The 21,720-nt window shown below is 35.8% G+C and overlaps 1 protein-coding gene across 7 annotated transcripts in view; it reads right to left on the bottom strand.

The window, feature by feature from the left end:
• The window catches only part of magi2b (membrane associated guanylate kinase, WW and PDZ domain containing 2b), a 105,367-nt gene that overhangs the window by 56,059 nt on the left and 27,588 nt on the right, over positions 1-21,720 (bottom strand). The window lies entirely within an intron of this gene.

The raw sequence follows: 21,720 nt of genomic DNA, 5'->3' as shown, positions 1-21,720 counted from the left end.
CCCAAATATATAGATTCTCTGAAAAATGTTAATACATTGGTACTTCCTGGTACTTTTTTTGAAAGGAGCAGCATTTCAAACCTAATATTGACAAACAGTCAGGTCAAACAAATCACCAAGTAATAAAGTAACTCTGAAAACTCAGTGTCGTTTCCAAGTTCCATATTGACTGTTTATGTAAATTCGGCGCATAATTAATGCATTAACTGAGGCTGAGTCTTCTGAGGGTAATCAAACATTCTTAAGAAATCAGGCACTGGGGATTTGCAAGACACATACTTAGCAACGATATCATAATCCAGTCCCTTGAGCTCTCAACCAAATCGTCCCTGATTTCACAAAACTCTCACTCTGAAGAGGAAAATAAATAAATCAAGCTTTTTGCTTGTGAACTTCACCATGAGAGAAGCCGTCCATCCCTGCTGTTTGCTTTTACATGTTGGCTTTAATGACCTTCCCATCATACCAAAGAAATTACCAATGATCAGGTGTTCAATGCCAATGGGAAACATGAGCCATTAAAATACGAAGCTGATTCATTCAGAAAAGCCATTTCATATTTCTGTGAAAAATTACAGTGCATTCGAGATTAGGGTAGCCTTTTTTTAATTTAGCATTCTTATTAATTCTAGCAATTCAAAAGACAATTTAAGATTAATAAAGTGGGTGATTAACAAGATTTGATTTTACTTCAAAATGTGAACATAGATGTAACTGATGGGTCATCAGATGAGGCTAATGATCATAATCAATAATAACAGTTAGCTTGTAAGAAGACACGAAATGAATATTAAATACTGCTGAGAGAATCATCAACCTTATGTCAACCTATATTTAACATTTCCATGACTTCCCAGGCCTGAAAGAAAAACACAATTGTAAATTTTTTTCTATTGCTACTTCAGAAATCAGTTATAAAATGATTTATTTTTCCATTAATTTTTCCGCTTAGAATTTTGTTGCCTGTATTCATTGCTTGTTATCTGTCATCTTACCTGACAAATCCATCTGTGCGTTACTTTGTCTTTAATGAGCAAAAATGAAATGACCCATATTTAAAGTCACATTTTATCAACACAGTGCCATAAAAGCCATCATAACCACAAATAAATACTTTGTGATGCCTGTCACAACAGTTCATTGCCAAATTAGCAGAAAAACAGATGACAGTTATCTTTAAATTACCAACCGGTAATTTGAATGAAAACGAGGCTGTGAGGGATAGAAGCACAGGGTGTTCAATAAATCCTGTTGCTTAACAACATACTGACTGTTCAGATGACAAAACATCTTTCAGAAAAAAAGTTTCAGTTGACAAAAACTCCATAAAAACAGTTTTAAAAAGTTCTACAAGTGATCTAGGACTTTTATACAGTGTGTGCCATTGTAAAGACTGTGAAGCTGTGTCCCAATTCAGAGGTTGAATTCTTCGAATGACGCAGATTTCAAAGGCCACGCATTCGAAGTCTACAAAGGTCGAACCGAACGTTGTTAAATGGGACGGTCTAGCCTATGGAAGATTGCTCTTGTCGCTTAGCAACTGTGACAGCTGCCGTTAACGAGCGACAGTAACGTTTGTACTGGACTTTTTTGAAAGGTATATTCAACTGTTTGAAAACAAAACAGGGTTCACAACCTGTCTAAATATGTTCACCTTGGTCCATTTTAGGGTTGTCAAAAGTACTGACTTCAGTACTGGAATTTTAAAAATGTGCCGATACCAGCATTTCCCCCTAGCATTTTGAGTGCTGTTGAGCAGATTCTTAAACACCTCTGATTGGCCATTGTGTTCACACACTCAACAGATATGTCAAACATGTTGTAAATAGACATCTTTGACACTCTTCACTGAGTGCTTACACAGATACACACGGAAGCATTTGAAAGCAGGCGTCTATCACACCGTGTCTACGCCAGACGTGACTTTTTTCGCGTCATATCGCGCCGCACCGCAACAGCTAAAAGCTGTCTACACTGAACGTGACAGATCAACCGTTGCAAAGCACTTGGACTATGTCAAAAATAGAACGGGGAATCCGTTTACTGTCGGGAATTTGTTGCATCGCGCCGCATCCAGTGTAGACAATATCGCTGATTATAATGGGTTCTATTGTCTTTTGACAGCGTCTTGCCGCGCCGCTAAAAGTCCAGTGTCAGCGGATCCGTCTAACAGCGGATATATTAGGGATCCACTGGTAGACACCTGCTTTCAAACACAATGGCCAATCAGTGCTCATTCTATCCTTCATGGCGCGGGAAACGAAGGATGCATTTGTAGGCTGTGTACGAAGGATGCATTTGTAGGCTGCATTCGAAGGAGCCTTCGAATTGGGACAGCCTTCGTTGCGCCACTGTGATGCAATCGGCCTTCAAATGCAGCCTTTCAAAGATGCGACCTCTGATTTGGAAGCCGTCCAAGACTATCTCTCACAGCCTCGTTTTCATCTGTGTTAAATTCAATAAGGCGTCTAACTTGACTAAGGTTTACAGAACAGCAAAGTTACTCAATCGTCTCACCAAGGTTTGGATTAAAAGTCCAGCTAAAACTCATCCAATATAAGAAAACTGTTAGCCAGACACTAGCAGCTAAAAAAACAGGACTGCAGAGACTCAATCAGTCATACAGGAGCTAAACCATCTGCTGAGATAGAGCATAATCATTCACACATAATAACATTGGTCCAATCAGACATCATTCTGGCTACTATTGCCATACAATTGCTAAACTGACTTCATCACAATGAATCAAACTGTCAGGAATAAATTTTATACATGCCCAGACATCATTTTCATTATAATTTCCATAATATCTCCAATCATAACTAGACACATACAACAAAATAAAGCACTTTTAAACAATGCTTATTTTGTGCACTGCAAGAATGCTAAAGGAGGTTCCTGGACACATTTTCAGCTGGTTGACCAGTAAAAGCCACTAAACATCTGCTAGACCAGCACTTCTTTTTTATTACTTATTGGTCACAGGTGATCACTTACGTTTTCTTTATTATTTCCTATGGCGGACTGTTTGACAGAGATGGAAGGGGCGAGTAGCGGGAGCCAAATTTCTGTTGATCGTATTGCATTGGTTTGAATGCCGTATCATGTCTTCATATGCCTTATCAAAATTAAATCAAAAGCAAGTTAAGATCATCAGTCTTTCTTTTGATGGAAATGACGACCGAATGTGAATGAGTCACGAAGGATTAACCCACTACACTCTAAAAAATGCTGGGTTGTTTCAACCAAAATTTGGAACAAATATGGACAAATCCAACAGCTGTGTTTGTCCATATTTGACCCAAATTTGGGTTGAAACAACCCAGCATTTTTTAGAGTGTAACTAGCCTGGATAGATGAATGGATGCCAATAATAGGCTGGTTTAAACTGATTTTTTTTTTTCAGGATCAGGCAATTACATGAGCCAGACCTGAACTCCAATTGGCAGCACAAGCAGCACATGCTGTACCCGTTGGGCCATGTCTCCAACTGAAGCAGTCCCAAGAGATTTTTAGCTTCTATGTATTTGCTTATATAATATTGAAAGCTTTCAAGCCAGTGCTGATAAAAGCATTTGCCTATATCTGTCTGATTTTTTGGGCACACTTAAATAACACTTTTCCACCATGAAGTAAGGGAGCTCATTTCAGATTCAGAAGACAGATATGCATTACCACGTATCTGGAAATCAAAGGCGACTGCAGAGTATTTCTCGGCTAGTGTGAACTCTTTGAACAAGAAAAGTCCATTTTGATTTTGGGGCTAAAATGACAGACTATATGTGCTGCTTGGAGAGGCCAAGGTACCGCTGAATTAGGAAAGTAAGACAAAACTAATATTTTTACTAAGTGAGAGAGAGAGATTGGGAAATGAGAGACAAGTGCATCACACACAGCTTATGTAATATGCAGACAGGAATGGCACATTGTGGTCTGGAACATTTAAATATTCAAGGATATTCACCTGAACATCATTTCACCAGCGATGGGCCTAAATATAGTACCTGTGAATCCTTTTACAAATTCAGTGGCTCCCCTGAGATGACGGCCTAATGCTGAGAAGGTATTTTGTGCATAATCTGGATGGATGGATGGACTTGGTTTCTCTTGCTTTTAGCATTAAATGCTAATAGCTAACATTCCTGTTTAGTTCATGGATCAAAACTTTTGACAACAAATTAAAGTGTTAGTTCACCAAAAATGAAAATTCTGTCATTAATTACTCACCCTCATGTCATTCCACACCCGTAAGACCTTCGTTCATCTTCAGAACACAAATTAAGATATTTTTAATGAAATCCGATGGCTCAGTGAGGCCTCCATTGACAGCACTTTCAGATGTCCAGAAAGCTACTAAAGACATTTAAAACAGTTCATGTGACTACAGTGGTTCAACCTTAATGTTATGAAGCGACGAGAATACTTTTTGTGCTCCAAAAAAACAAAATAATGACTTTATTCAACAATATCTAGTGATGGGTGATTTCAAAACACTGCTTCATGAAGCTTCGAAGCTTTACGAATATTTTGTTTCGAATCAGTGGTTTGGAGCGCGTATCAAACTGCCAAAGTCACGCCCCCCAGTGGTGTATCATTGAAATTTAGAAACACCTATGATGTAACGAAGCCTCATTTACTGAAATCATGTGACTTTGGCAGTTTAATACGCGCTCCGAACCACTGATTCGAAAAAAAATGATTCGTAAAGCTTTGAAGCTTTATGGAGCAGTGTTTTGAAATTGTCCATCACTATATTGTTGAATAAAGTCGGTAAAAGTCAGTTTGTTTTTTGTTTTTGGCACACAAAAAGTATTCTCGTCGCTTTATAACATTAAAGTTGAACCACTGTAGTCACATGAACTGTTTTAAATATGTCTTTAGTAGCTTTCTGGGCATTTGATAGTGTTAATTATCTTGCTGTCAATGGAGGCCTCCCTGAGCCATCGGATTTTATCAAAAATATCTTAATTTGTCTTATCTTAATAGGTCTTACGGGTGTGGAACGACATGAGGGTGAGTAATTAATGACAGAATTTTTATTTTTGGGTGAACTAACGCTTTAAATTTAGAATTTGTCTAACATCAATTCAGCACCGTAACTAATTTCACCAGTTCCATATCCATCTGTGACATAACAAATATGTGAATCATCGCAAAAACGTAAAGACCTCTACGGAGGTGTGATCTCAGGGTTCTGACAATGTGCTTTTATATGTCCAGGGAATATAATTGCTGACCGTGTCAATACAAATGTGTGCACTCAACGCAAATATCTGCGTCTGTATGCTGACAAAGGCCTGAACATGACACTGAGGAAATTAAATGGAAGCAGTGCTGATTTTCATGTGCATCATGAATATTTATAGCTTATTAATCAGATAGAATTAATGTACAGTTCTCGCCTTAAACATTTTGAAGACAGGATTTCTTTCTTTTGGAGCACAAATCTTGTGATCTAAAAATCAATTTACAACATTCAGAAAACATTATGCAAACATTATGTATATATGCTAAGACAGCTTTAAGTAGGTTTTATTCCCCAAAAAGTGTAAACACTGACTCTGTGCTGGGCATGTGCATATTTGTTAACATGTTAACATTTATATACAGTATACATATTTTCAAAGTGAAGTAATCAACCAATTTTTCCCCCTTTTGTTGCCAAAACAGCCCTGACCCGTCGAGGCATGGCCTCCACTAGACCCCTGAAGGTGTGCTGTGGTATCTGGCACCAATATGTTAGCAGCAGATCCTTTAAGTTCAGTAAGTTGCGAGGTGGAGCCACCATGGATCGGACTTGTTTGTTCAGCACATCCCACAGATACTCGATTAAATTGAAATATGGGAAATTCGGAGGCCAACACCTCAAACTCGTTGTTGTGCTCCTCAAACTATTCCTGAACCATTTTTGCTTTTTGGCAGGGTGCGTTACCCTGCTGAAAGAGGTCACAGCCACCAGGGAATAATGTTTCCATGAAAGGGTGTACATCAATGCTTAGGTAGGTGGTACGTGTCAAAGTAACATCCACATGGATGGCAGGACCCAAAGTTTCCCAGCAGAAGATTGCCTAAAGCATCACACTGCCTCCGTCGGCTCGCCTTCTTCCCACAGTGCATCCTGGTGCCATGTGTTCCCCAGGTAAGCGACGCACACACATTCACATCCACGTGAAGTAAAAGAAAACGTGATTCATCAGACCAGGCCACCTTCTTCCATTGCTCCGTGGTCCAGTTCTGATGCTCACATGCCCACTGTTGGCGCTTTCGTCGGTGGACAGGGGAACTGTGTATTCTGACACCTTTCTATCAGAACCAGCATTAACTTCTTGAGCAATTTGAGCTACAGTAGCTCGTCTGTTGGATCGGACCACACGGGCCAGCCTTCGCTCTGCACATGCATCAGTGAGCCTTGGCCGCCCATGACCCTGTCGCCGGTTCACCACTCTTACTTCCTTGGACCACTTTTGATAGATACTGACCACTGCAGACCGGAAACTCCCCACAAGAGCTGCAGTTTTGGAGATGCTCTGACCCAGTCGTCTAGCCATCACAATTTGGCCCTTGTCAAACTCGCTCAAATCCTCATGCTTGCCCATTTTTCCTGCTTCTAACACGTCAACTTTGAGAACGAAATGTTCACTTGCTGCCTAATATATCCCACCCACTAACAGGTGCCGTGATGAAGAGATAATCAGTGTTATTCACTTCACCTGTCAGTGGTCATGATGTTATGCCTGATCGGTGTATATATATATATATATATATATATAGTTGATTAGTGTTAAACGAAACTGTAAAGAGTGTTAGTGTTTGAAAACAGTAAATATTTTTCGTTTATTTTCTCTCCATTTTTGTTTGGTGCTGTTGATCTGCCCTGGCTAATACATCTGTTCAGATGACTACCTGAAGAGCCCTGATTAAATACATCCATGGGGTAAATCTGATTATAACAGGGCATAGAAACCGGCTTAGTATCCCTCCCTCTCTCTCTCTCTCTCATGCGATTACGGTTGATATGATTGTGAGAAATGAGAGAAAATTGTGTCCAGCTTTACCTGTTTTCATTTCTCTGCTTGATTACCTCCTTATATCAGCTTCACCTTCCCATGAAACCATCTCCATGTGAAACAATCTTTCAGGTGCAACTGTTTCACACTTACTGAGGCGCCGCCATCCTGTTCAAATTCCCTGTCAAAGCCAATCAACTGCAAGGATACAAAAGGCAGTCTGCCTCTCAGAGCGCTGCTATGGCTTTACTCCACAGTCATCAACCACGGCAGCCCATTCTCAGCCTCTTGCTGTCTCGATTCATCTCCTCAGGAATTCTCTGCTTTAAAGTCGTCAGCAGTATCTCTTTGGATCACTTGGATTGCGAATGACATCCCCACCTGCTAAACAAAGCCCTGACAACAACTGATGCTCCAGATATACTCAGACAAGCCTTAGACAAGAATCATATCAACAACAGTGTGCAGAAACCACATTCACAATAATGATTTGTGATGCAGCAACATAAATCTAAATCAAATACTCTTTAACCTAACATCTATTTGTCATTAAGAGAAAAATTGCACAAAAACAATAAGCCATGAAAGTCCACACGCTATAGTTAATTATCCAGAGAAAAAGAGTGTTCTTAGGTGGCAACCACTTTTATTATGTAAAAAACACGGAACAAAGACATTGTTTTATATTGATAGATCTAAGTATGCATATAAAATGTATATAAATATATATTAAGAAAAATTATAATATAATATCACTGAAATAAATATTTAACTATATTACTTTATTAAATATATTTTTCAGTATTTTATGTCATATAAATATTTTATTAATTATTACTAATATACTAATATAATTATATAAATAAAATAATATACTAATAAATGATATTATAATAATTATTTCATTAATAAATGTATTATTATTATATGTATATTATATAAGTGTGATTATTTAGTTTTAATAAATATGAATACTTTATTATTATTACTACTATATTATAATTGTTTATAATAATTTGTTATTACTAATTATGTATATATTGTTTTAATATATTTCTATATTGTTTTAACTAATTGTTTATTTTATATACATACTTTGAGATTTAATTATTATTATTAATTTTTATACTATCATCCCCTGTTGAATAATAAAGATGGTATTTTCAAAAATTCTCAAAAAAAAAAAATCTTAAAATTCCTGAATATTTTGGAACTGAACTGAAAATAAATTATTGAATTTTTAATCACAAAATGAAGTGTGATTAAAATATTCACTGCGTAAATAAACATGTTAAACTGTAACCACTAAAATGCAAGAACTTGGATTTTATTATTTTTTAATATACTTTTTTTTATTTTTATCAACTTTTGTCACGAATATACATCTATAGAGCAGCTTGACACAGTAAGACTGACTAAACCAATGCTGTGAGTTTGGGAGGGCGGGGCTAAAATGTCACTTCCTTGCAAATAAATTGTTAGTTCAATATATTTGAATGAACAACAGACCAAACATCAAACAATAAAAAAGTACTGATGCACCAAACAGCAGAGAGATTTGAAAAGTTCTCAAGGTATAAAAGGTAAGCAGGCAAACTAATGAAAGAATTGAGTGTTCAAATATATTTCCAGTCATCACAAATGACTCTCTGCAGGTTGAAGTTGGATAAAGGCTGACACCGAGGCCCTGCCCTTGTGTACCATCTGTGGAAGCGTTTGAGGGGTTGATGAGTGCCGGGGCTGAAGGGTTGAAATTTGCCTGTAATCGCCTGCAGCCTCACTGACACTCGGTGACGGGGGGGTCGTGTTCCCTCTAATCTGCGGTCAGTCCAACCTTGAAGCCCAGCACCGCTCTGTGCGCTGAATCGCTAATGTTTGAATGGAGGTATACAGCTCTCAGGGTGAGTAGAGGTGAAGGGATATGTGAGATACGGGTGCTCTGAAGTGAACGAGCCTATATCGGACGACCCAGGGGATTTGGCCAGCAAACATGAGGCATTCGTTTTAGAACATGATGCAGGAAACAGCCCTTCAATCATGGCTATACATTTTTCTGAGTGATTAAATCGATGATTCATCACATCGTAGGTGAACCGTAATGGACTGAATGCCATCAAATGCCTTGGGAAACCAGGGCAAATGAGGTGATCCTTCATTTGAAGGAGGAAACATACATTTGACTATAAAAAAAAAGCCACCGAAATATTATAATCTGACACTATGAGAATGACTGAGTATTTGAACCAATTTCCATATTCATTTAGATTCTGATTAAGTCTGACTTGATTCAAAATAAATTCAAATATATCTAAAATTAATTCAAAAGCTGATCAAGTGTCTATATCACTCAAAAAAAAAAATAATTCACTGTTGTTAGTTTCACTCAAACCATCCTTGTTCACATTACTTAAATACTCATGTAACTACATGAACTTAATTTAACTGAGTTAGTTTCTACTAAAAATAAGTATTGTCAGCTTTACTTTGTTCAGTCAACTTAACATTGCTGAAATGTTATATTTATTGTAGGAACAATCACTGTAGTAACTGATATTTAATGGCAAATAATGAAAAAAAGGAATATATAAAAAAAAAATTGATTCAATTTGGTCAAGTGAAAAAATTAATCAGAAAATCAATACATTTACTCAAGCCAAATTTGTTGACCCCACAAATCACAGTTAAATGCCCTTTTTATTAGCTTTCACATCCATAATCAGCGTCTTGTATAACTGATCTTCTCATGTCCATGTGTTGACCTGTGAGAGAAGCGCTTGAAGGGTGGCAGGAAACAGAGAACGCTTTAGGAATATATTTGCGTCAGAGAAACAGCTCAACCTAGGGCTTTAAAACAGAGGGTCAGACTCAGATGTGGCGGTGAGCTACTAACTGTGACTAACACGGTCATGCTTTAAAGCTTTTCATGCTGATAATGCTGCACTGCAAAAATCCTGTTCTTAATCAGTATTTCTGTCTTGGTCTCCACTGTAAGATCAATTAAAGGGATAGTTCACCCAAAAATTAAAATTTTGCCACTTACTCACCCTCATGTTTTTCCAAACCTGTAAAAGTTTCTTTCTTCTGTTAAACACAAAAGAAGGTATTTTGAAGAATGTTGGTAAGACAGTTGACGTTAGCCATTGACTTCCATAGTATTCTATTTCCCACTATGGAAATCAATGGGGCCCAACATTCTTTAAATCATCTTCTATTAAACAGAAGAAAGAAACTCATATAGGTTTGGAACAACATGAGGGTGAGTAAGTGATAACAAAATTTAAATTTTTGGCTGAACTATCTCTTTAAGTAAAAGACTTAATTAAAGGCCCGATATACTCCTGGTGAAGTTTATTTTAGTTTTTTCGATTAGGGTAAAAAGAAGTTCGAAATACGTAAGCAGCGGTTCACTGTTAGCGAACATCCAACGCGACTGAGAGCGACGTTTAGATGAATGCGTAAATATGTGCTACACGCTTTCCTCTCAATACCAAATAAACACAACAAAAATGACAGCGATGAGAAAACAGTAGTTAAGAAAGCATTTGCGATGATATGTTTGCACGAGATCTTCAATTCGGCATTCCAGTAAAGTCACATTTATTTATACAGCACTTTATACAATAGATTGCTTTAAAGCAGCAGCTTTACAGGATTAAATACAAAAAAAAAACAGTGTCAGTGTCTTTTTCAATTAGAATTACAGCTTTAGTTTCTACTATAAAGCGGCTCTCCGGTGCATTCATGTATTTACTCAGGGACATCTGACCTCGACAGACTGAACAGAAGAAATGAACCGTAGAAGATTTCCATGTCAAAGAAGTCGGAGACTCAGCGCACACCCACCTATTACATCACCACGGACCAATGGTAGTGCGAAGGTGTTTATCAGCCGAAAGTTCGCTTTGGCAAGCTGTTTTGAACTCCTGAAATAAACTCCAAATGAACTTCGCTTTGGCCCGATTTTGTTCGAAATTGTCATTTTTGTTCGAAACGACGTCATTTTTGTTTGAAACAACGACATTTTTGTTCGAAACGATGACATTTTTGTTCAAAATGATGACATTTTTGATTGAAATGACAACATTTGTGACCCTGGAACAAAAAGTCAGTCATAAGTCACACGGGTATATTTGTAGCTAACTATACATTGTATGGGTCAAAATTATCAATTTTTCTTTTATGCCAAAAATCACTAGGATATTAAGTAAAGATCATGTTCCATAAAGATATTTTGTAAATTTTCTACGGTAAATATATCAAAAATTATTTTTGTGAGTGGATATGCATTGCTAAGGACTTCATTTGGACAACTTTAAAGGCGATTTTCTCAATATTTTGATTTGCACCCTCAGATTCCAGATTGTCAAATAGTTGTATCTCGGCCAAATATTGTCCTATCCTAACAAACCATACATCAATGGTAAGCTTATTTATTCAGCTTTCATATGATAAATTTAAAAAAATTGACCCTTATGACGTAATTTTTGTTTGAAATGTCATTCTTCGATTTCAAAGATTATATATATATATATATATATATACACACACACACAATTATTTGTTAATTGGGAAGAATTACTGACACATACAAATGTAAATAATTTGGAATTTAATCAACTGACTGCCCTAGTTCAGATATTTTTACTAGAAAACAAAAATGATTGTTTTGCAGTGTGCCACAATGGCTCATATTTATATGTCAGCAACAAGCTACACTGGCATATTTTTTCAAAACTGACATCACAAACTAGTACACACACAAAAAAAAACAACAACTCAGATTTCTTTCAAAACCCATTCCATTTCACCTTTTATTCACCTCTCGTGCAACACAAGAATTTATAGTCCCCATCTCATATACGTTCGAAAAGGCGTAAATAATCCCAAACCTCAATGCCTTCATTTTGATTTATGCCTCGGCTGACCAGATTCAGCACCAGTGTCTATTGGCTGTATCGCAGAGTCCCATCACTAACTGAGTGTACTGCCTGCCTGCCACGAAGGATGAGGAGACTCATACATCAGGATGACGTCGGGGGAGGCCGTGGCTGGGGGAGAGAGAGTCCCTCGTGGATTGAAAGGACATTTAAGAGTTTCATTCTGTCACCCAGCACAGCCATAAGCCAGCGCGGCCCTGTCGAGCTCACTCGAACACGTTTGCATCGAAGAGACTCAGATATAATTTCTTCTGTTCTCAATGTTTAGGATGTCGCACCATAACGCAATGCTGTATTACCCTGATTTCCCACATATGTATACAGCAAATGCAGTGACGACAGCTCAAAATGCTCTCAGTGTCTCAACAGTGAGTCATCTCATCTGTAAACAGCACGGATGTTATGTAATCGACTTTTGCCGGAAGCTGGAATCTCTGCAAACTGGGGGAGATTTGAAAGTCGGCAAACAGTTTTTTTATTGTTGTTGTTAAGAAAATCCAACAAACTCCAGAAGAGCAGTGGGAGGGTTTCTGTTAAACCTGTTTAAGTGACAACAGCAGGCTTCAGACATGACACAAAGCCATGTAAAGTGACTTTGTGGTAATTTTATGGTCATTTTTTTCTTTCAAAATGATTTAAAATATAAAACATTCATCTGGAGTCACCATTAAGAACTATTACAAACCTGAGTGATCACCATGAAATTTAATTTACTTGATGAGACAAATCACATTGACATCCAAATGATAATTATTCTACATATAACAGAATACATATGGAGAAAACGACTAGAAGTGCCACTTCAACATAAAACAAAAGAATAAATTATCAATGTAATAATTCAAACATAAAAAGGTAAATACATAAATGACTGAAAAAATAGACATTTAAATTTAGTTAAATACAACAATAAAAAGTCACATCTTTTTAAATTTAAATCAATATTTAACTACATAAGAGATATTTCAAACTATTTAATTTAATTCATGCTTTAAAATGTGGGTGATATAGTATATAAATCACATTTTTCACAAATTAATAAAATTGTTATGTTTATTACTATTTTACTTAAATTTTTGTTTGAATTATGTTCATTTAAATCATATTTTAAAATCTAGTCAATATAACAATAAAAAACTTAAAATTACATAAATATGTATTTAACTACATATTAAGAAATATTTTTATTTAATTAAAAAAACATTAATCAACATTTAAATAGTTTTAATTGTGGCTAAATATCACAATAAAATAATAAATTATAATTTATTTAAAAACAATTTATTAAAGTTGACAAAGTAAAAAAAATGTCATGCTTTATATACTTGGCATTTTAAAAAATATATTTTTTAATTAACAAATATTTATTTAACTACAGATTAGACACATTTTAAAGTATTTAGTTCATGTTTTATTTGTTAATTTAAAATGATTCATAAACATTTAAAACAATAAAACATCAAAACTTCCTGTTTAATGCATGTTTTAAAATGTCTTTAAACATTATAAAATAGAAAACTGACTAAATAAATAGACATTTCATGTTTTATTTTTGTAAATTTAAAAAATTATTAATTTATTATTTTATTTTATTAAAATTAAGTGGATTTTAAATAAACAGTTTTAATTTTTATATTTATATATGTTTGAATTATTAAATTAATAAAAGTCTACATTTTATTAATAAAAATGTTGTTTTATTCATATTTAAATTAGTGGTTAAATATAAGAAAATAAACTTAATTTGTAAAAACAAGTGAGTATTTATTTAGATTTTTATTTGAATTATTAAACTGTTTGATTTCTACAGTACATTTTATTTTTAAGTGGCACTCCTAGTCCTCCATAAACCCAAATGTGTAGTTATAAACTGCTTAAATCAGTAAATCTGGATTCAGTCTGATTTATCAAACAATTGGTGACTAATTTGCTTGAGTAGCCTATTGCGTGTTGCTTCATAAAAGCCAATACTGCAAAATACAGTGTTACAGTGGTACATTTACATGATGTTTATTATTTCTAGTCCAGGGTCTTCAATCTTCATTTTGCAATGTGTACGGCGAAGAATAATGATTGATTATTTGATTGGTCAGCTCACTCAAACATCAAAGGACATCATGCAGTAATGATACTGTGATTGCTACAATCACTCTTCCAGGATTAGGAGTGCAAACCAGACTGTCAATCAAACAGCTGGAGTCTATAAGCACATCAAAGCCGATCGGAAGAAACAAGCGGCAGAGGCAGAGAAAGCTTATGATGCTCCGTCATCCATTTTTTAGTATAGCATGTTAAATTAACTCAGGCATGAACAGAATAATCAATATGACACGCCAACACAAGATCTCTCCCATATTGGAATAATGTCTTGCTGATGCTGTGGCACTTCAGGAAAACCTTTGAGTATAGATGTTGTTCCTCAAGAGCTGGATTGGGTTGAAGTAAATATAGGTTTCAGGTATATTGGGACACTTTTTGCGATTGAGATGACTGGGGAAAAATGTCCCAATTATCCTGAACTATATATAACTCACTGTGTGATGCAGCCTATAGGATGCAGTTAGATGCCCCTAAAATTCAAGATATTGGGGCAGAAATGCTTTTGAGTGCAGAAATGAGTTTTTTTTCCCTCATATTTATATCATATGATACAAGCAATATCACACGAGTGCTGTTTTTGTCCCGAATAGCATGAGTGCAAATGTTCAATAAATAAAAGGTTAAAGCTGCAGTCCGTAACTTTTTTGGGTTAAAAATGATCCAAAATCAATTTTTGAGCAAGTACATAACCAGCCAGTGTTCAAAACTATATCCTTACCTTAGCCCGATTTACAACGGTAAGCTTGTAATGTTTTTTAATTTGAGTGGTACTGGTAGGTTTCTGCGGGAAATACGAGTGAAATACGAGTTTGCCTTTGCGTCATTACGTCACGTCTGTTTACATAAAGGAGGAGACCCAGACTCTGCAGGTGGAGGATCATTTATAGCCTTTTCTCACAGCAGCTGGAATAATTAAACTTGTCATTTTGATGGCGGATTGTAATCCAGAAAGGTCCAAACGAAAATCATAAGCGACAACTGGAGATTCACCTGTAGTCAAAAGCAAAAGACTTCGGACACTAATACACACTAAATACACAGTCACACAATGCTCATGTTGTTAACATTAACAATTTGAGAACAAAGTATAACAATAATAATAATTTGCATGGTTTGACGTGATCCTAGCTAAGCGATCGTTAGATTTAATCACCATTGGCAGCACGATTTATTGCAATGCTTTTTTTCTCAGGTGGTCAGAACTAAAGTGGCAGACATGTTACTTGTTCAGATGAGATTTTCCGGTGAAAATTTTTATTTTGGTCATACTTCCAAGACTACAATCTGTGATTATAAAGTACAGTGTTCACCGGTGCGGTGACTGGCAGCAAAGTTTAGATTCATCCACGCTAAGGAGCCGTGCCGATGCACAAACCACGTAAAGATGATAATTTCACAAATGACTGCAATTGCAGGTTTCAAACAGAGATGGCGACAAAGAGGCAAAACCTACAGACTGCAGCTTTAAAATTGTGTTATATTTTATACACAATATTTTCTGTTTTTGCTCAATTTTGTCAATGAAAACACTACCTATAAAGCCACAGCAAAACTGTGGTGTGTCTCAAGTGAACCAATGATTCAATGGCCCATTCATAAAGAAAGCTATTTACTTCATTCCTGAATGAATCAGCTGCTTGAATGAATCAAATGAATGAATGAATGACTCAATGACTTACTCATATAGACATTTACCACCACCACTACTGGCAGTTTTAGCTTCTTATTTGGAGTATAATTTCATTAAAAAAAAATAATTTCATATTTTCATATTAATAAAAAACCCATTAAAATGGATAGTTCACCCAAAAATGAAAATTCTGAAAGATATTTTGAAGAATGTTGATAACCAAACTGATTTGGCTACCAAATACTGAGTAATTTCTCAAATTATCTTCTTTTATATTCCACAGAAGAAAGAAAGTCATACAAGTTTAAAAAAAAAATGACATAAGGGAGAGTAAATGATGGCACAATGTTAATTTTTGAGTGCGCTATCCCTTTAATACCCATTTAATACCCATAAATCACATTGCATTATTTATGCAATTGTAATTGAAGTGTAAATGCATTCATGCCACCTCTGAGCCGCAATAAACAGTCTGTAAATATATCTAAATACCAATTCAGATGCAGCTTCTGGGAAAAAAAAACATGGAAGTTTAATCAGTCGGCACATCATGTAATTAATTAGATTAAAAATTTAAATCGCTTGACAGCCCTGATATATATATATATATATATATATATATATATATATATATATACACATATATACATATATATATATATATATATATATATATATACACACACATATATATACACACATATAGTCCATATTAATTTTTAGTCTATTCAGTACATGAAAATGCAATTATATCTGAATTCTATTATAATAAAATAACTTAAATATTCTAATAATAAATATATATCAAATATATATAATACAATTTATGAGAATACAATTTATACAGCTAGTTTATAGTCTAGCCTAAAAAAAACTCACACCAGTCTTCTTTACTCTTCTTTCTTTACTGTTAAAAAAGCTATCCAAATGCGTCCTTTTCTCTGTGAACATCTACACAATCTCAAATTAAGGCTAATTATCGTTTCAAAACACTGTTTCAAGAAATCAAATCAATGATCTGGAGCCGTGTACCCTAAAGAGTGCGTTTTTTTTTTGTGTGCTTTGGTTTATTAAGTAAAGAAGAACCTCAAACAAAAGCTTTTGTGAAGGTCTGAGCAGATCCACAATCCACCATTCAAGTCCCTGATGAAAATATTGATCGGTTGATATTCTTTCGCCAGACTCATCTTTAAATCCACCTTTGACGTTCACAAGAAACGTCCACTTATATGCGCGGATGCAGAATCGGTCTTAATGAGGCCAGTTGATGGTTAAAGGATGATTTAAAAGCATTCAGACAGTAAAAATGGAGGCAATGATTCAGGAATGGATGACTCAGACGTCCTGTTTGTTCATTTCATGAAGCTTTGAAGAGGCAAGGAAAAATCTGAGGTTCACGGTTGGATAGAGCACACCTCACCGTTTCACTGGTCTGGTGTGTGTACAGTTGTCTGCGCAATTACCTATGTGTGCAAGCGCATGAAGCTGTGCCTTGAGGTGCAACAGTGATCCCAATATCATCTCCAGTTCAAAACGAGAGTTTTTAAAAAGTTCAAAACGCAGCTTGAATTTGTTTATTCTTAACTCGCAATGTCCATTTTCCTCCCATCGCTGATTATACAACAGGTTTGTCTCTGCGATCTGAAGATGCCAATTTTCAGTCTCCCAGTGGGATCTACAGGCCCATATTTTGTCCACCTGACAGAAGCAGTGCACACCTGCAGAATGTATAATGACTCTCTGTGGATTGCTATATTACTCTCCACAAAAGAACAGCAACTTTCAGTCACTTTGAGGTATACAATCAAAATGTTCACTTTACCTGAGCTGTGAGGATTTGTTTAAAGATTCTTTCAAGCCAAAAATCTAAATACATATTGGCAAACCACTTTTCAAAAGAAAGCATTAAAGGATTAGTTCACTTTAAAATGAAAATTACCCCAAGATTTACTCACCCTCAAGCCATCCTAGGTGTATATGACTTTCTTCTTTCTGATGAACACAATTATATTAATAAATATCCTGACGCATCGGAGCTTTATAATGGCAGTGAATGGGACCGAAGTGTATAAAGCTCAAGAAAGTGCATCCATCCATCATAAACGTACTCCACACGGCTCCAGGGGGTTAATAAAGGCCTTCTGAAGCGAATCGATGCGTTTGCATAATAAAAATATCCATATTTAACAAGTTATAAAGTAAAATATCTTCCACCAGACCGCCTTCCATTTTCAGCTTACGAAAAAAGCAATCACGTCAGTTACGTTGAATACAGAAGGAGTAGGACGTAGCGTAAGCGTTTTGAACTGCGAGAGGCATTACACTTTCTTCATAAGTTGAATACGGAAGGCGGTCTGGCGGAAGCTAGGTATTTTACTTTATAACTTGTTAAATATGGATATTTTTATTACACAAAGTAAAATATATAGCTTCCACCAGACCGCCTTCCGTATTCAACTTACGAAGAAAGCGTAATGCCTCTCGCAGTTCAAAACGCTTGCACTACGTCCTACGCCTTCCGTATTCAACTTACGGAAAAAACGTAACTGACGCGATGACTTTTTTCGTAAGTTGAATACGGAAGGCGGTCTGACAGAAGATATTTGACTCTATCACTTGTTAAATATGGATATTTTTCCTACACAAGCGCATCGCTTCACTTCAGAAGGCCTTTATTAACCCCCCGGAGCCGTGTGGAGTACATTTATGATGGATGGATGCACTTTCTTGAGCTTCATACTCCCATTCACTGTCATTATAAAGCTTGTATGCATCAGGATATTTAGTAATATAACTCCAATTGTGTTCAAAAAAAGAAGCGGTCAAATACACCTAGGATGGCAAAAAAGAAGTCACTGTTTGGATTTAAATAAGCAAATGCTTAAGAGTCTATCATTGGATCATTATTGCAGTTATTATTATGTTTCTAGCATGTTTGGCAACAGTCGTTCTACCCCTAATTGATGGAGTGTGTAGCTTTTAATTTCTCAAACAACCATGTAGGAAGACACATCATGGCCATACTCCAGGATGAAAATGTCAAGATTTATCAGGCTCAAATTGTGAAAGAATGGTTGGGAGGGAGCATAAAGAATCATTTTCACACATGAATTGACACCTCTGAGTCCAGACCTTAAATTCATTGAAAGTCTTTGGGATGTGCTGGAGGAGACTTTACAGAGTGCTCACCTCTTGTATTGTCAATACAAGATCTTGACCAAAAATTGATGCACCTCTTGATGGAAATAACATCAAAAAATTTAAATCCATCAAGAGGTGCATCAATTTTTGGTCAAGACTTAATCGAGAAGCAGTTTCACTCAGATATACATAACAATAGGTAAGAAAAGACTACCACAACTTCCGTTTCATGTCGACTTTAAATATAAAAATGATCAGTATGATACTGGTCATAAAAGGCTATTTTGGCAGTAATCCTTAGCTACTAAACAAACCAAATGCAAATCTTGCAAGAATTACACAGAATGGGGTTTGAGGAAAGGTTAGTGCAAGCAGAGTCAAAATTCGAAGGCTGAACTTTAAGCTTTGCATTACGACAGTTGACCTACAATGCATAAAGTTCATAGCATTGGAAAACAATGCCACAATGCTTGTGAAAGGGGCTTTAGAAACATGTATAGGAAATAGATTATCTTCTCACAGCTCGAAAACCCGTCAAAATAATCCTTGTCCTCTGTTACAGTCACACAACTGTCTGTTCATCTTCCGTCGATGCACTTCACAAACAGCTAACTGTCTAAAAGGATTATATATCATTGGTTGATGGCTGACAGATACTAATGGGGTTTTGCTAAGCAGTGGGCGCGCGCTACCAGCGGGACGCGACAATTGCATTTGGCTGGATGTAGGAGATATGAAGATTAGAGAACGAATATGAAAGTCTAATTGTACAATACAGGGCTTCGACTGCCCTGCGGAAGGACAGGCCCTTTCGTGATGCGTTCTGTCGTCCGCTCATCAAAGTGACGGACTTGATCTGACAGTGCCACAGCCTCAAGTGAGACCAAAGCATGATTTTGCACTGTCACTGTTTGGTTGGTGGAAATAACAGCTGATGCGGAAGAGAAACAGTGAAATACTACAGAATCTGAGAGTCGGGGGGTGGGGGGGGGATGGGTCGTTGCCTATTGTCATATGTTGTGTGAAATTACAAGTGAAGTGGTGTTGTGTGAAACGAAACCAGCAATCCCTTGAGCTCTAATGAAAGGGTTTTCAATTTCACTGTGACTTAAAATGGATACATTTTTTGATTAATCCAAAAGGGCATAAAACAGAGAGAGAAAAGAGTGTTCTGAAAACTATTTACTGAATAGCTTGCAATTTACACTGTATCGCACCTATTATTCGGTAAAAATGGCATTTTCAAACCGTAGTGTGCTACGCTGTTGTCACGACTCCTTCACGATGTAAACGAGTGACTTCCAGTTCTCATTTTGGAATTAAAAATGGTCATTTTGCATTTTTTATTCAATTTTGTTTCAAAATGTCTTAACTTTTGGTACACCAATCAAATAATAACTAATAATATATGATATCACGTTAAGGCATAATATCGATTTTAGTAATGAAACTCATTTCATTGCATCTGTCAACGCAGAAATAAAAAAGCTAAACATTTGTAGAGAATTTCAAAAATATTGTGTAAATGCATCAATGTAATTTATTTTAAATAAAGTACACATTTATAAACCTATTATATATGACAATACAATAAAATACAAAAAAAACACCATTGATGGATGGAGAAAACAAACTGGAGAAAATAAATATTTTCTCTTTTGATTCGGTCGGATGGATGGATGGATGGATGGATGGGTGTTTTTTTCTCTTTTGATTCAAATTAAACAAATCAGCATCTGGACGGATGGATGGAGAAAACAAACTGGAGAAAATAAATAAAAATTTTCTCCATTGATTCAAATTTACCAATTCAACATCTGGATGGATGTTGTCCTCTTTTGATTCAAATTAACCAATTCAACAAATGGATGGATGGATGGATGGATGGATGTTTTTCTCTTTTTGGATGGATATTCTTCTCTTTTGGATGGATATTATTTTTTCTTTTGATTCAAATTAACCAATTCAGCATCTGGATGGATGGAGAAAAGAAACTGGAGAAAATAAATAAATATTTTCTCCTTTGATTCAAATTTACCAATTAAACATCTGGATGGATGGATGGATGGATGGATGAATATTATTTTCTCTTTTGATTCAAATTAACCAAATCAGCATCTGGATGGATGGATGGATGGATGAATGAATGGATATTTTTCTCTTTTGATTCAAATTAACCAATTCAACATCTGTATGGATGGATGGATGGATGGATGGATGGATGAATGAATGAATGGATATTTTTCTCTTTTGATTCAAATTAACCAATTCAACATCTGGATGGATGGATGGATGGATGGATGAATGGATATTTTTTTCTTGATTTCTCTTTTGATTCAAATTAAACAATTCAACATCTGGATGGATGGATGGATGAATGAATGGATATTTTTCTCTTTTGATTTCTCTTTTGATTCAAATTAACCAATTCAGCATCTGGATGGATGGATGGATGGATGGATACACACACACACACACACACACACACACAAACACACATACACATCTGGATGGATGGATGGATGGATGGATGTTTTTCTTTTTTTTTAGTTGGATATTTTTCTCTTTTGATTCAAATTAACCAATTCAGCATCTGGATGGATGGATGAATGGATGGATACACACAAACACACACACACACATACACGCATATATACACATATATAAACATGTAATTTGCATTCTTTACACAGTATACATACGACTAGTTGACTAACAGGTCTAAAGGAAGCCTTGATTAGGCTAGTTTTAGGGTTCTCTCCCTGATTGGATGCATTTCTTAGGGGACGTTTACATTATATGCACTGTTGCATTTTTAAAAGTTGGATTATTTTTAGCATCTTTAACAAAAAAAAAAAAAAAAAAAAAAACAGCGCAAGACGTGATACAACATCCAAAAGCAATT

The sequence above is a fragment of the Ctenopharyngodon idella genome, chromosome 24 (assembly GCF_019924925.1).
Source record: "Ctenopharyngodon idella isolate HZGC_01 chromosome 24, HZGC01, whole genome shotgun sequence".
NCBI classification, from domain to species: Eukaryota; Metazoa; Chordata; class Actinopteri; order Cypriniformes; family Xenocyprididae; genus Ctenopharyngodon; species Ctenopharyngodon idella.
This window is presented reverse-complemented; position numbering and strand designations above follow the sequence as displayed.